At 39.2% G+C, this 16,466-nt stretch overlaps 1 non-coding gene across 1 annotated transcript; it reads right to left on the bottom strand.

The window, feature by feature from the left end:
- Positions 1 to 12,497: 12,497 nt before the first annotated feature.
- LOC131615377 (small nucleolar RNA R71) lies at positions 12,498 to 12,604 on the bottom strand. The gene has a single exon (XR_009287795.1). It is a non-coding gene; the product is annotated as a small nucleolar RNA R71 (small nucleolar RNA).
- Between the last annotated feature and the right edge of the window lie 3,862 nt (positions 12,605 to 16,466).

Below are 16,466 nucleotides of genomic sequence, written 5' to 3'. Positions count from 1 at the left end.
CTGCCGCTTCCTAGCTTTCACCAGAGAGACCCATTTTTTTTCTTCTGAAAACAAAACAAAAAGTAAACCGCATTATTAAAACCGTGGGTTGCCTCCCACGAAGCGCTTCGTTTAACGTCGCATGGCTCGACGGTCCAATACCCTTTATTAAGGAGGGTACTTCCTCCTCCAAACTTGGTTGCTTGTCACTTCCGTAACCACAACCTTATGAAGTCGAGAAGTATGGACCACTTTTCTCTTCAAGTTACTACCCACTTTCATCTTCTCACCTCTACTTTCCCCTGTTTTCTTCTTCTTGATTTCTTGAATTACCGCAGGAATTTTTATAGGTGTATGAGCTGAGGCCACCTTAGAGATGATACTTGAAACTTTTTCGGGATGGTGTGGACTTCTTCTGGCTCCCTCACTTCTGATCATACCAACTTTAGATTGATTATTCCTACCAGCAGCTTCTTTTTTGACTTCTAACACCTTCAGTGTTACCTCCTCATCAAATGATTTAACTACGAGTTCCCCTTTTTCAATATCCAAATTGCAGCGACTAGTAAGCAAAAAGGGTCGCCCAAGAAGGATTGGAGTCTCTTCATCCTCAGGAATGTCCATGATGTGGAAATCAACTGGGTAAACAAACTTGTCAATCTCTACCATTACATCTTCGACTATCCCATATGACTTCTTAATAGTGTGATCAGCGAATTGCAACTTTGTTTCACTCTCGCTTATTTTTCCAATCTCCAGCTTTTTGAAGATGGACAATGGCATCAGACTCACACTAGAACCAGAATCAATTAGCACCTTTTTGAACACTCTGTCATTTATGGTGCACGGTATTGCCACCACTCCAGGGTCTTTCTTCTTAATGGGGATCTTCCTTGCTGGCGAGACTCTACCACACTTTTCAGTCACAATTTCTGTTTCATCTCCCACTTGTCTTTTCTTAGAAATTACCTCTTTCATAAATTTCTTGTATAAAGGCATATTCTCAAGTGCTTCAAAGAAAGGTAAGTTAATCTCTAACTTCTTGAACATTGCAGCAAACTTCTCAAAATCCTTCTCTTTCGAATCCTTCTTGGCCACTCTAGAGGGGAATGGTAATTTGACCACCGGTTTAGTTTCTTTCTTATTTTTCTCTTCTAGTGGCTTAACCGGTGATATCACTACTTCAGGCTCTTTTGGATTTTCTCTAATTTCTAGATCTACCTCTATGACTAAGTTGTCATCTATCCCCTCCTCTTCTTCAGGCTCTGGCGCTTTCTGACTTCTTGTTGTAACAACATTAATTTTTTCTTGGTTTTTTGGATTTGCCACAGTTGAGCTTGGAAGAGTACCTTGTGCCTGTAGAGTGAGATGTTGTGCTATCTGACCCACTTGAACTTCCAGATTTTTGATTGAAGCTGTTGTGTTCCTATGGTTGTTTCTTGTCTCTTCTTGAAACTGGGAACATTGTCCGGCCAATCTCTCAATAGCTACTTCCCATTCTGCCTTTTGAGGAACTTGTTGTTGATCTTTCCATGAGAAGTTTGGATGATTCTTCCATCCCGGATTATAGGTGTTAGAATAAGGATTGTTCTGCTTCAAGAACTTGATTTCTTCAATTTGTTGAGGAGTTGCAAAACAATACACAGTTTGGTGAGGACCATTACAAATCTCACAACTGACCGTCTGAGCCGGTTGAACTTGAGCCACAGTTTGAGTCTCAACAGTCATCTTCTTGAGTCTTCTCTCGACTTCAGCTGCAATTTGGTCTTCCATTTTCACAACTTGTTCTGGTAACTTCAAATCAATTTTTCCCTCCGGTTGGCTCATGGTTCGATCATACAATTCAAGATACTCATTAGCAGCAATTGCCTCTATGATCCTTTTCATAATTGTGGCTGTAGCAAAATTGGTTGAACCACCAGCAGCGGTATCAATAAGCTGCTTTGTCTTGAGTCGCAACCCATTTACGAAATTCTGCATCTGCTCGGTAGCGTCCATGTTATGAGTAGGACATGCAGTCAAACACCTTTTGAACCTCTTGTATGCATCCCCCAATGATTCCCCCTCTTTTTGTTTGAAATTGACAATATCGTATCTTTTTCGGATAAACACCGACGCAGGAAAATATTCATTGAGGAATGCCGTTTCCATCTCTTGCCATGTCGTGATACTTGCAGCCGGAAGTGAGTAAAACCACTCCTCTGCGTCATCAGTAAGTGTAAACGGGAACATAACAAGTCTCTTGGCTTCCTCTGAATGACCTTCGATCTTCAACGAAGTTGTCGTAGTGAGAAATCTCTGAAGATGCTTATTTGCATCCTCGTTTATTCTTCCGGAGAACGGCTTGCCCTCTAACTGGCGAATGGTGGATGGATGCAATTGAAAATGTGCCACATTCACTGGTTGATTAACAATAGTCATCCGGTTGGGGTGAGCGTTTGCCCCTCCATAGTCCCCTAACAATCTCTCTGCAGGAGGTTGATTTCCAGCCATGTTAACTGGTTCCTGAACTACCTCCCTGTCAAAGTCAGAGTCGCTGTGCTCCGAATGCACAGACACTTCGTCGTCGCTTTCCTGATGTGGAACACTAAGACTTGCACTTGGTGCTGCCAGTCTTTCAATTCTTGCCTTGCGGCGTCTCTCGTGCAGAGCTCTTTCTGGTTCTGTGTCAAAGGAAAATTTAGCTGAGGTCTGACCTCGCATAAACAGTTAGACAACAGTTAGAACAGATACAAAACTGCAATAAAATTAAAATAACGGATAAAAATAAAATTTTGGTCGCAGAGCAACAAAATTTCAATTGACTTAAAGTTCGGCTTATAGCTTGGCAGTCCCCGGCAACGGCGCCAAAAACTTGACCGGTAAAATAGCAAGTGTACTATTTTCTACCGATGTAGTTATTAAAGTGGAAGTTATCCAAGTATCGATCACAAGGACTGCTGTGGCAATATAAGTTTTGACAGTAATTCAATTGAACAAAAAGCACATGGGGTTGTTTTGATTGGTTTGTTAAAGATTAAACTAAGTTGAAATAAGCAATATTTAAAAACGAGATTTTGTAATAAAATAAGAGAAAACATGCTAGGGTAGATGTATGAACCGCCTTGTAATTCGTATGACCGCTATTTCATGAAAGATTCGTTTGTATGAGTAAGTAACAATTCTTAAAAGTTATTTTCCCTAATTCCTTAGCGGAAAATCATATGGTACATAAATTATGTTTTAATTCCTTAACAACCTAACTTTGTACCAAGAACCATGTTCATGTAATCAAGAATGGATGATCACAATAGTTAAACCCTTATTCCTAAGCGATTCACTAATAGTGTTATAATTCAAAAAGCATTAATGTGGTTTGTCCGACCTAACGTTAACCGTAAATCAAGAATCTATTTTCCAATAGATAAAAGCATTAGACACTTTGAATATAAACTTAACTCATAAAACTTCAAAATCATAAAATAACGGTAATTCGATTCATTACATACTAGCAATTCAGGGACATCCCCCTACCATAAAAATGTTTAGCTACTCATAATAATGAAGAAAACAACAAAGGTAATCGTGAACATTACAAGAGATGAGGATTTCTTCAATCTTCAATTGCTTCCGCTCTTGAAGATCTCCCTTTTCCAAACCCTTGATTGCTCTTCTCTCCTTCGTAGAAAATCTCCAATATGATCCAAGCTCCACAATCCTTCTCAGAATTAGGTTTTAGTACTGCTGATTCAAGTTCAAAACGTGCGAAAAGTCCACTCTACCCTTAATGAACTCGGAGCCCTAAAAAATAGAAAATTGGAAAAATTGCTCGCGCCTGCCAACACGGGCCGTGTCCTGTGACACGGGCACCCGTGTTGGCCCTCTGTCCATGTTATTTTCAAAATTTCCCCCCAGGCTTCCTGACACGGGCAGTGTCACGTGACACGGGTACCCGTGTCAGGCCACTGATTTCTCCATTCTTTTGTTTCTTCTCCTGCTTCCTGACACTGGCCGTGTCCTGTGACACTGGTACCCGTGTCAGGCCACTATATGCACCAAATCTTCACTTTTTCTTCGATTCATCTTTGTTCAGCCCTGCATTCTTCTCATGGACTTAAACGCATAAACCTGAAACACAATCACTACCAAAAACAAGCATCAAAGCATCTTAAAAACATGAGTTCTTAGCATCAAAACAAAACACACAACTTAAACGAAACTTTCAAAATAAGAACGAAAACTATAAAAGACGGGCCATTGTGTTACCGAATTGACGAGATTTATGCCGAGAGATTGATGAAAACACCATACAAATTGGTGACCGATCACAACCCCAAACTTAGCTCGTTGCTTGTCCTCAAGCAATGCCTGAAACATCAAACAGAGGTCACCCCTAAATTTATGCTTCCACAATACAACCGTGTTTTTCACAACTCGACTTCCACCATTCCGGTCAATCATGCTAGCTTTTACTCCCCGAATTTTCCGCTCCACTTTCATGTTAAAATTCTCCTTCACCTGTAAGCTTTTTCACACTTCTCACCAAGTCTCTCACGGTTAAAAGCAATTCACTCATAAATCACGATATGCAATATCAACTTTTAAATTTGAACAAATTCTACTTTCATACACAAACACTTTGCACACACTTTTTGAGGTCTTCGGGTTGAAACGGGGCTTAGGACAGGTGGGATAAACAAGGAAACGGATACACAAAGGTTTTGGGGGCTCGGCAATCATGTTGTCTTTCTTGTTATTATGCTTATTTTAGTACGATGGGGTTTAATCATTGACTCTTGACTTCACTCACTTATTCGAGTGTTTCAAATGTAACCAAGTCATTTAGTCAGGACAAGTGTGTTTTGGTGAGTTCTATAATTTTTTTTTTTCTTTTCTTCTCTTCTTTTTTTTTTTTTTTCACTTGCCCTTTTTGCATCACCACCCCAAACTTAGAATTTTGCACAACTTTTTCATCCACCACGTTTATGCCGAGCACGGGTAAAAGGGAATATTTATTTTTTTCTTTTGGCCAAGGGGTAATATATGCGGGTTTTTAAAAACAAACAAGGGATAAAGGCTCAAAGGGGTTTGCAAATGGTAAACATGAATTAGGGATGGCTAAAAAGGCTCAAGGGGAAACACAAAAAAACGTGCCTCAGTGTGTGTTATCAGGTAGTGTCATATGAATAGAACTTACGCAAATTCAAAGTGATAAAGTCATACCTGACTACTCTCTCATGATGATAAATGTCTGGCTTTTTATGATCTCACCATGTTGGGCATAGCTTACAGGATCCCGAGTGCTTATTGTGTAATGTCGCATCTTTTCCGGTTCGTATGTACCAGCTTTCAATCTCAGACCAGTGTCATCGAGTTGCGTCCAACTATTTTTTTTTCAGTTGTATCAACTTTCAGGGGTGCCTCGGGTGCAAGCTTGGGTTGGATCTTTCATCCACTCGGTACTGGTTCACCTCTCTTTGACACAATCCTCGTCCTTCTGCAACACAATGTTCCTTCAAGCAAACTAATTAAAACAGAACGAAAAACTTAGCAAATAAACTGAAAATAAAGACTGAATGCAATAAAACCCCCCCACACTTGAACCAAACATTGACCTCAATGTTTAAATTCAAGATAGTGAGGGTGAACTCACAGAGGGTACTGCAACTCCAGCTGCCGCTTCCTAGCTTTCACCAGAGAGACCCATTTTTTTTCTTCTGAAAACAAAACAAAAAGTAAACCGCATTATTAAAACCGTGGGTTGCCTCCCACGAAGCGCTTCGTTTAACGTCGCATGGCTCGACGGTCCAATACCCTTTATTAAGGAGGGTACTTCCTCCTCCAAACTTGGTTGCTTGTCACTTCCGTAACCACAACCTTATGAAGTCGAGAAGTATGGACCACTTTTCTCTTCAAGTTACTACCCACTTTCATCTTCTCACCTCTACTTTCCCCTGTTTTCTTCTTCTTGATTTCTTGAATTACCGCAGGAATTTTTATAGGTGTATGAGCTGAGGCCACCTTAGAGATGATACTTGAAACTTTTTCGGGATGGTGTGGACTTCTTCTGGCTCCCTCACTTCTGATCATACCAACTTTAGATTGATTATTCCTACCAGCAGCTTCTTTTTTGACTTCTAACACCTTCAGTGTTACCTCCTCATCAAATGATTTAACTACGAGTTCCCCTTTTTCAATATCCAAATTGCAGCGACTAGTAAGCAAAAAGGGTCGCCCAAGAAGGATTGGAGTCTCTTCATCCTCAGGAATGTCCATGATGTGGAAATCAACTGGGTAAACAAACTTGTCAATCTCTACCATTACATCTTCGACTATCCCATATGACTTCTTAATAGTGTGATCAGCGAATTGCAACTTTGTTTCACTCTCGCTTATTTTTCCAATCTCCAGCTTTTTGAAGATGGACAATGGCATCAGACTCACACTAGAACCAGAATCAATTAGCACCTTTTTGAACACTCTGTCATTTATGGTGCACGGTATTGCCACCACTCCAGGGTCTTTCTTCTTAATGGGGATCTTCCTTGCTGGCGAGACTCTACCACACTTTTCAGTCACAATTTCTGTTTCATCTCCCACTTGTCTTTTCTTAGAAATTACCTCTTTCATAAATTTCTTGTATAAAGGCATATTCTCAAGTGCTTCAAAGAAAGGTAAGTTAATCTCTAACTTCTTGAACATTGCAGCAAACTTCTCAAAATCCTTCTCTTTCGAATCCTTCTTGGCCACTCTAGAGGGGAATGGTAATTTGACCACCGGTTTAGTTTCTTTCTTATTTTTCTCTTCTAGTGGCTTAACCGGTGATATCACTACTTCAGGCTCTTTTGGATTTTCTCTAATTTCTAGATCTACCTCTATGACTAAGTTGTCATCTATCCCCTCCTCTTCTTCAGGCTCTGGCGCTTTCTGACTTCTTGTTGTAACAACATTAATTTTTTCTTGGTTTTTTGGATTTGCCACAGTTGAGCTTGGAAGAGTACCTTGTGCCTGTAGAGTGAGATGTTGTGCTATCTGACCCACTTGAACTTCCAGATTTTTGATTGAAGCTGTTGTGTTCCTATGGTTGTTTCTTGTCTCTTCTTGAAACTGGGAACATTGTCCGGCCAATCTCTCAATAGCTACTTCCCATTCTGCCTTTTGAGGAACTTGTTGTTGATCTTTCCATGAGAAGTTTGGATGATTCTTCCATCCCGGATTATAGGTGTTAGAATAAGGATTGTTCTGCTTCAAGAACTTGATTTCTTCAATTTGTTGAGGAGTTGCAAAACAATACACAGTTTGGTGAGGACCATTACAAATCTCACAACTGACCGTCTGAGCCGGTTGAACTTGAGCCACAGTTTGAGTCTCAACAGTCATCTTCTTGAGTCTTCTCTCGACTTCAGCTGCAATTTGGTCTTCCATTTTCACAACTTGTTCTGGTAACTTCAAATCAATTTTTCCCTCCGGTTGGCTCATGGTTCGATCATACAATTCAAGATACTCATTAGCAGCAATTGCCTCTATGATCCTTTTCATAATTGTGGCTGTAGCAAAATTGGTTGAACCACCAGCAGCGGTATCAATAAGCTGCTTTGTCTTGAGTCGCAACCCATTTACGAAATTCTGCATCTGCTCGGTAGCGTCCATGTTATGAGTAGGACATGCAGTCAAACACCTTTTGAACCTCTTGTATGCATCCCCCAATGATTCCCCCTCTTTTTGTTTGAAATTGACAATATCGTATCTTTTTCGGATAAACACCGACGCAGGAAAATATTCATTGAGGAATGCCGTTTCCATCTCTTGCCATGTCGTGATACTTGCAGCCGGAAGTGAGTAAAACCACTCCTCTGCGTCATCAGTAAGTGTAAACGGGAACATAACAAGTCTCTTGGCTTCCTCTGAATGACCTTCGATCTTCAACGAAGTTGTCGTAGTGAGAAATCTCTGAAGATGCTTATTTGCATCCTCGTTTATTCTTCCGGAGAACGGCTTGCCCTCTAACTGGCGAATGGTGGATGGATGCAATTGAAAATGTGCCACATTCACTGGTTGATTAACAATAGTCATCCGGTTGGGGTGAGCGTTTGCCCCTCCATAGTCCCCTAACAATCTCTCTGCAGGAGGTTGATTTCCAGCCATGTTAACTGGTTCCTGAACTACCTCCCTGTCAAAGTCAGAGTCGCTGTGCTCCGAATGCACAGACACTTCGTCGTCGCTTTCCTGATGTGGAACACTAAGACTTGAACTTGGTGCTGCCAGTCTTTCAATTCTTGCCTTGCGGCGTCTCTCGTGCAGAGCTCTTTCTGGTTCTGTGTCAAAGGAAAATTTAGCTGAGGTCTGACCTCGCATAAACAGTTAGACAACAGTTAGAACAGATACAAAACTGCAATGAAATTAAAATAACGGATAAAAATAAAATTTTGGTCGCAGAGCAACAAAATTTCAATTGACTTAAAGTTCGGCTTATAGCTTGGCAGTCCCCGGCAACGGCGCCAAAAACTTGACCGGTAAAATAGCAAGTGTACTATTTTCTACCGATGTAGTTATTAAAGTGGAAGTTATCCAAGTATCGATCACAAGGACTGCTGTGGCAATATAAGTTTTGACAGTAATTCAATTGAACAAAAAGCACATGGGGTTGTTTTGATTGGTTTGTTAAAGATTAAACTAAGTTGAAATAAGCAATATTTAAAAACGAGATTTTGTAATAAAATAAGAGAAAACATGCTAGGGTAGATGTATGAACCGCCTTGTAATTCGTATGACCGCTATTTCATGAAAGATTCGTTTGTATGAGTAAGTAACAATTCTTAAAAGTTATTTTCCCTAATTCCTTAGCGGAAAATCATATGGTACATAAATTATGTTTTAATTCCTTAACAACCTAACTTTGTACCAAGAACCATGTTCATGTAATCAAGAATGGATGATCACAATAGTTAAACCCTTATTCCTAAGCGATTCACTAATAGTGTTATAATTCAAAAAGCATTAACGTGGTTTGTCCGACCTAACGTTAACCGTAAATCAAGAATCTATTTTCCAATAGATAAAAGCATTAGACACTTTGAATATAAACTTAACTCATAAAACTTCAAAATCATAAAATAACGGTAATTCGATTCATTACATACTAGCAATTCAGGGACATCCCCCTACCATAAAAATGTTTAGCTACTCATAATAATGAAGAAAACAACAAAGGTAATCGTGAACATTACAAGAGATGAGGATTTCTTCAATCTTCAATTGCTTCCGCTCTTGAAGATCTCCCTTTTCCAAACCCTTGATTGCTCTTCTCTCCTTCGTAGAAAATCTCCAATATGATCCAAGCTCCACAATCCTTCTCAGAATTAGGTTTTAGTACTGCTGATTCAAGTTCAAAACGTGCGAAAAGTCCACTCTACCCTTAATGAACTCGGAGCCCTAAAAAATAGAAAATTGGAAAAATTGCTCGCGCCTGCCAACACGGGCCGTGTCCTGTGACACGGGCACCCGTGTTGGCCCTCTGTCCATGTTATTTTCAAAATTTCCCCCCAGGCTTCCTGACACGGGCAGTGTCACGTGACACGGGTACCCGTGTCAGGCCACTGATTTCTCCATTCTTTTGTTTCTTCTCCTGCTTCCTGACACTGGCCGTGTCCTGTGACACTGGTACCCGTGTCAGGCCACTATATGCACCAAATCTTCACTTTTTCTTCGATTCATCTTTGTTCAGCCCTGCATTCTTCTCATGGACTTAAACGCATAAACCTGAAACACAATCACTACCAAAAACAAGCATCAAAGCATCTTAAAAACATGAGTTCTTAGCATCAAAACAAAACACACAACTTAAACGAAACTTTCAAAATAAGAACGAAAACTATAAAAGACGGGCCATTGTGTTACCGAATTGACGAGATTTATGCCGAGAGATTGATGAAAACACCATACAAATTGGTGACCGATCAGTTCACTAAAGAAGAGTGCATTGTTAACAATAAAGAAAATGAAGAAGTCATGCAAGGAGTCAGATCTGAGAATAACTGTTATCTATGGGAGCCTAAAATTTCCAAGTCACTGACTACTTGTCCCATGGCCAAAGAAAAAAATAAAGAAAAAGATCAAGAAAGAACTATCTATTTGAAAGTTCCTGTTCCCAGAACAAGAATCCATACGATTTTATATCATATATTTAGCTTAAAATCCATAGATATTATTAGCATTTTCATTTAATTATATTGTTTTATTATGATATTAGGCGGGTATTTACGATGTTTCAGGTATTGCGTTCATATTGAGACTATTAGCGAAAAGAAGAAGAAATGGAGCAAAAATCATTATTATTTATTCTTAAAAGATGAAAGAGAGGTGTTGAAGTGAATAGAGGGGTGCAAAGAAGACCCAAAGGCCTAAAGATCAAGCCCAGCCCACGAAGGAGCTAGAAAAGACCACTTCAGCACGTGGAGGCGCCCGTCTCCAACGTCTCTCTTCCACGTCACCAATAGGAGACGCCCGTCTCCAAGTCTTCCTAAAATATCTCCACTTGAGACGCACGTCTCAAGTCTGTTTCTCAACTCTCCTAAAGAAGTGGAGACGTGCATCTCCCAAGTCCCAGTCAAAAGTGCCTACATTCACGGGACCAAACTGCAGAACCTCACCTATAAAAGGAAGTGGATACTTCAGCCCTCCGGGTCCGAATTTTTTCTAACGAAGTGCTGCCGAATTCATTTTTTAAGCATTTATTTTTCTCTGCATTTTTATTCGTTGCTTTATTTTCTCATAACAATTTCTACACCGGAAATTGTTGTGAACCTTTTATAGATCTAACATTACGTTAGATTTAGTTTTTATTTTCCTTGCCTTTAAATTGTACGCCTAATAATTTCTGAAGAACGATCCCGCCAACCTCTGGCGGAAGTTCGAGTACTCCAAGATCCAGATTTATTTTAGATTTATTTTATTCAGGTTATTTATTTACTGCCTTTATATTATTTAATTGCATGATATATTGTATGCCTTTTATTATAAACCGAACAAAATTATGCATGTTTAACCGTATCAATATGTCTGGATAATTAATTAAGATATCGGTATGTAAAGTAAGTTAATCGTGGGATCCGAAATTAGTTGGCTTAATAATGTTTTATTAACTATCACTTGTTTTTGGTTTTATGTCTAATTTGAATTAATAGAGTCTTAAAATCAATAGAGCGAGAGTTTGAGATTTTAAGGCCGACAAAGGTTAAAATCAATAGAGCGAGAGTTTGAGATCTTTAACTGGATAGTAGACATAGGACATTAGTTTTAAAGATGGTGAAAGCGTATTAAATTGATTAGAAATTATTTATTTTCAAAAAGTGTTTTTAAACCCGACGCGGGATGGCGAGAGCGTAGGTTAGGGAATACTAGCATGATCAGAGTCAACAGAGCGAGAGTTTGAGACTAGGAGATTTAAGTAGATAAGGTCTTCATAAAGCAAGCATTTTATTAACTATGTTATTTTCAAAAACTTTTCTAAATCTAATGGGATGGCGAGAGCGTACATTATGAGTTAGGATAGTAGTCTAAATCAATAGAGCGAGAGTTTGAGAGGAGGACTTTTAAACGACATAATTAATAAAGATTTTTAATTAAATAAGAACCATAGCCAATGGACCTTCGGATTACCTAAGTTAGACGAAATACATATTGATATCCGTTTATTATTATATTTCTTAGAATTCACAATTCACATTTCCCCTTAAAAACAACAAAGATATTAGTAGCCTTAGCTTTACATAGTAACCTTAGATAAAGGTAGATCGATTCATAGTCCAAGTGGATTCGATGTCTTTTAAAACTACACGACACGACTGTGCACTTGCAGTTATCCGATTTATAGACACGTAAAGTCACGATCAAGTTTTTTGCGCCGTTGCCGGGGACTATTTTAGTCGATATCGTAACTCACTGTTACACCGTAGAGACTAGGGCAATTATGTTCCTTTTCTTTGAACGATTGTATGCCAAATACTCGTTCACAAGGAGGAGAATTAATACAACGAATTAACGAGATCGAACGTTTTGTTAACGTAAGACGTCGAGCTTATCATCTTCCCGAAGTAACACCAATTCCAATTTCTCAGGAATTGATCTTTACTGATCAAATCAATCAAATTACCCCGAAGTTAGAGATGGCTGCTCTTCGCCCTATTAGAGACTATGCCGCTCCTTCACGAGCTGAACCGCATTCAAGAATCGCACTACCTGCGATTGAGGCGAACAATTTCGAACTGAAACCTTCATTGGTACAAGCTGTCCAACAAAACCAATTCTCTGGAAGCCCTGCAGACGATCCTAACCTCCATTTATCCGTGTTCGTGTAATATGCCGACACTGTCAAAGCTAACAACGTTAGTTCTAAAGCTATTCGATTATGCCTCTTTCCCTTCTCCTTGAGAGATAGAGCTAGAGCGTGGCTTCAGTCCCTGCCTTCTAATTCCATAACTACATGGGACGAACTAAAGAGATTATTCTTAGCTAGATATTTTCCGCCTAGCAAGACTGCTATTCTAAGAGGTCAAATCAACGGATTTACCCAAAAACATAACAGATCACTATTCGAAGCTTGGGAACGATATAAGGACATGTTAAGACTATGCCCTCATCATGGACTTGAACCATGGTTGATCATCCATACTTTCTATGGTGGTCTACTCTATAACACTAAAATAACTATAGATGCCGCAGTTGGCGGAGCTTTAATGGACAAACCCCATGATGAAGCATACAACCTCATAGAAAACATGGCACAAAACCATTATCAATGGGGAGGAGAACGAGCTGCTCTAGAGAAAACCCAAACCAAAGGAGGAATGTACAAAGTAAGTGGTATAGACCGCGTTAACGCTAAAGTAGACGCTTTAACTCAAAAGATCAAGAACTTAACCATCACTCCTTCAGCCACCGCGGCTGTTGTAGCACCTAACTGTGAGATATGTGGATTAACTGGACATGTCGTTGCCGAATGTCAACTTCTGATAGGTATTCCATCTGATCAAGTGAACTACGCTCAAGGAAACCCTTACTCTAACACGTACAACCCTGGATGGAAGAACCATCCAAACTTTTCGTATAAGAACAACAATGCGTTGTACGCACTGGACAAGCACCTGCTGTCCCACCTGGCTATCAAAAAGCACCTGTAGCTACTCCAAACGCCCCTAGGAAGTCGAATCTATAAATCATGATGGAAAACTTCATAGCCTTCCAACAACAAACCAACAAAGACTTCCTAAATCAAAACATTCATAATAGAGCTCAACTAAAACAATTATCAAACAAAGTAGATGCTTTAGCTACACATAACAAGATGCTAGAAACGCAAATCTCACAAGTAGCTCAACAACAAGCACCTACTGCTGCCTCTGCTGGCACGTTTCCTGCTCAACCACAATCTAATCCTAAAGGACATACAAATGTGATTACACTGCGAAGTGGAACGAACTACGATGGACATATCGATCCTAGAACTCAAAACGCACCCATGTCACAACAAGAGCCAGAGGAAACCAAAAAGACATCAACTGATGATCAAACCGCCAAAATAAATGAAAAAGACACCAAAGTGGAATCTGAAAAAGAGAAACCCTATGTGCCACCACCACCTTATAAACCACCTATCCCGTAACCTCAGAGATTAGCTAAATCTAAAACCGAAGAGCAATTTAAAAATTTTGTAGAACTTCTGAAACAATTAAACATAACAATACCTTTCACATAAGTTATAACTCAGATGCCTTCGTGTGCTTAATTCCTAAAAGAAATTCTTTCAAACAAAAAGAAACTCGAGGATAACGAAACTGTAACGCTTACCGCAGAATGTAGCGCTATCATTCAAAACAACATGCCTCCCAAACTAAAAGATCCTGGTAGTTTTTCCATACCTTGTGTAATAGGAAGAATTGTTATAGATAAAGCCTTATGCGATTTAGGAGCTAGTGTTAGTTTGATGCATCTTTCGACCTATAAGAAACTAAAACTAGGTGAGCTTAAATCCACGAGAATGTCTCTTCAACTAGCTGACCGTTCAGTTAAATACCCTGTAGGAATGTTGGAAAATATCCCTATGCGAGTAGGTCAATTCTACATCGCAACTGATTTCATCATCATGGATATCCAGGAAGATTCTAGCATCCCAATCATATTAGGAAGAGCATTCTTAGCAACTTCTGGTGCAATCATATACGTTAAACGAGGAAAACTAACCTTCGAAGTTGGAGAAGAGGAGATTGAATTTATTCTATCTCACTTCTTAAAAGCGCCCGCAATTGACGACACATGTTGTTTCTTGGACATCACTTACGAATGCGTCAGAGAAACCAAGATCGAACCACTCGAAAACCCTGAAATCCTAGAAATCCCAATAACCAAAACATATGATAACAACACGCAAGAAGAAAACTAAAACCTAAGTTTAATCGAATGTTTAGCATTAACACCTGATCCTACACCTGCCCCTAGTAAACTGACTGATGAACTCAAAACACTTCCTAAGAATCTAAGATATGAATTCCTAGACACCAAACTTGAACGACCTGTAATAGTCAATGCTGACTTAGGACCGATTGAAACCGAAAAATTATTAGAAGTCCTAGGGAAGTATCCAACAGCTTTAGGCTATAAGATTTTTGATCTCAAAGGAATTAGCCCCTCTGTCTGTATGCATCGAATTATGCTTGAGGAAGACTCGAAAACCTCTAGGGAACATCAAAGGAGACTTAACCCGATCATGAGCGAAGTGGTTAGGAAGGAAGATCTGAAACTATTAGAAACTGGGATAATATAGCCCATATCTGATAGTAAATGGGTTAGTCCTGTTCATGTAGTACCTAAAAAGGGAGGAGTCACGGTGATAAAGAATGAGAAAGGAGATACTATAACCAAAAGAGTTGAATCTGGTTGGGGAATATGTATAGATTACAGAAAACTAAATAAAGCCACCCGTAAAGACCATTTTCCCCTGCCATTCATAGATCAAATGTTAGAACGCTTAGCTAGAACTTCTCACTTCTCCTACTTAGATGGTTACTCTGGTTTCTTCCAAATCACAATCCATCCTGATGACCAAGAGAAAACGACTTTCACCTGCCCTTTTAGAACCTTTGCCTGCCGACGAATGCCATTCGGATTATTTAACGCACCTGCGACATTTCAAAGATGTATGATGGAAATATTCGCCGACTTCCTAGATAATATTATGGAAGTTTTCATGGACAACTTCTCCGTATGTGGACAAAGTTTCGAGGGATGTCTTGTGTTGAAAGTATTTGTGGGTAAATATTTTCTGTAATATATCGTATCCACAGGGATTGGTTAATATCACTGCCGTTCTATAGTTGTTTATTTTGAGTTAGGAAATTTGGTTTGGTTTGTTTTATACTTCTAATAATATCAAAAGCAAATAATAAAATAAAAGTAAGTAAAGGACTTTGTGTTAACAAATAAAGAAAGATGTTGAGCCTTTAGGGTTCATCAACCTAATCCTATACAATTATCAATTAATTCCCAATAGAACAATCCTTTGAATCACTATCTTCACTTATCCTCAAATAAGATTCCATGTCTGCAAATCAAATTAGATAAACTTTTACCGGTATGAGATTCGATCTCTCCAAATATCAATATCGATAATAGTGATTAAGAACGATAATTATGAAAACCCAATCCCAATTCCATCTCTGCAAATTGCAATTGAATCAATATAGTAACCTAGGGCAAAAGTTAAATCCTTTCTTTCGATCAAAGATTCAACGATAATTTAAGAATAAAAACAAGGTTTCTTATTGATAATGAATTCAAATAATTGTTCACAGGAATTAATCAATGGTAATGTATAATCATAGGTTAACTACTACCTTAGACTCAACAAGAGGGATTTAGCTCTCCATAGACATGAAGAACACACAAGAATTAATAGAAGGATTCATCTTCATCAATGGAATGTCTTCGATTGGTAAAGAATTGGCCTTCAATTGTTATTCTTGGCTACAATCTCAGAATGCTCTCCTAATTTCGCTCTTCACAAAGTTCTCTAACCACCCTTTTTCTCTTGGAAGCTAGGGCTTTTAAACAGAATTTTTGGGCTTTTAACGCCGAGGCCGCGGCGCGGCAACGGGCTGGCGCGGCGCGCCCCTCAAACAGAGATGTTTTCGCGGCGCAAGGAAGAACTCTCGCGGCGCGACCTTTGCAAAAACTAACTTTTTCCTTTGCCTTTGAGACTTCAAGCTCTCTATCCTCCTCATGTTCTTCTTAAGTTCCAATTCAGCTCAAAACCTGCAACAATAACACCCACAAGTGATTCGATTTGCTTTACTCATGAACTAAACTTATTCAGTTCAATTCTTCATAAAAACCTATGGATTCATCACATTTTGCATTGGTTTGGAGACTAAATCACTTCTATTAACACCTAAATTTACCATTAATTTACTCCTAACATCTTGCGAATTTAGAAAAAGTTCTAGAACGTTGCGGGA

Source organism: Vicia villosa, linkage group LG6 (assembly GCF_029867415.1).
Source record: "Vicia villosa cultivar HV-30 ecotype Madison, WI linkage group LG6, Vvil1.0, whole genome shotgun sequence".
NCBI lineage: Eukaryota > Viridiplantae > Streptophyta > Magnoliopsida > Fabales > Fabaceae > Vicia > Vicia villosa.
Note: the sequence above shows the minus strand (reverse complement) of the source record. Positions and strands in the feature narration are given on the sequence as shown.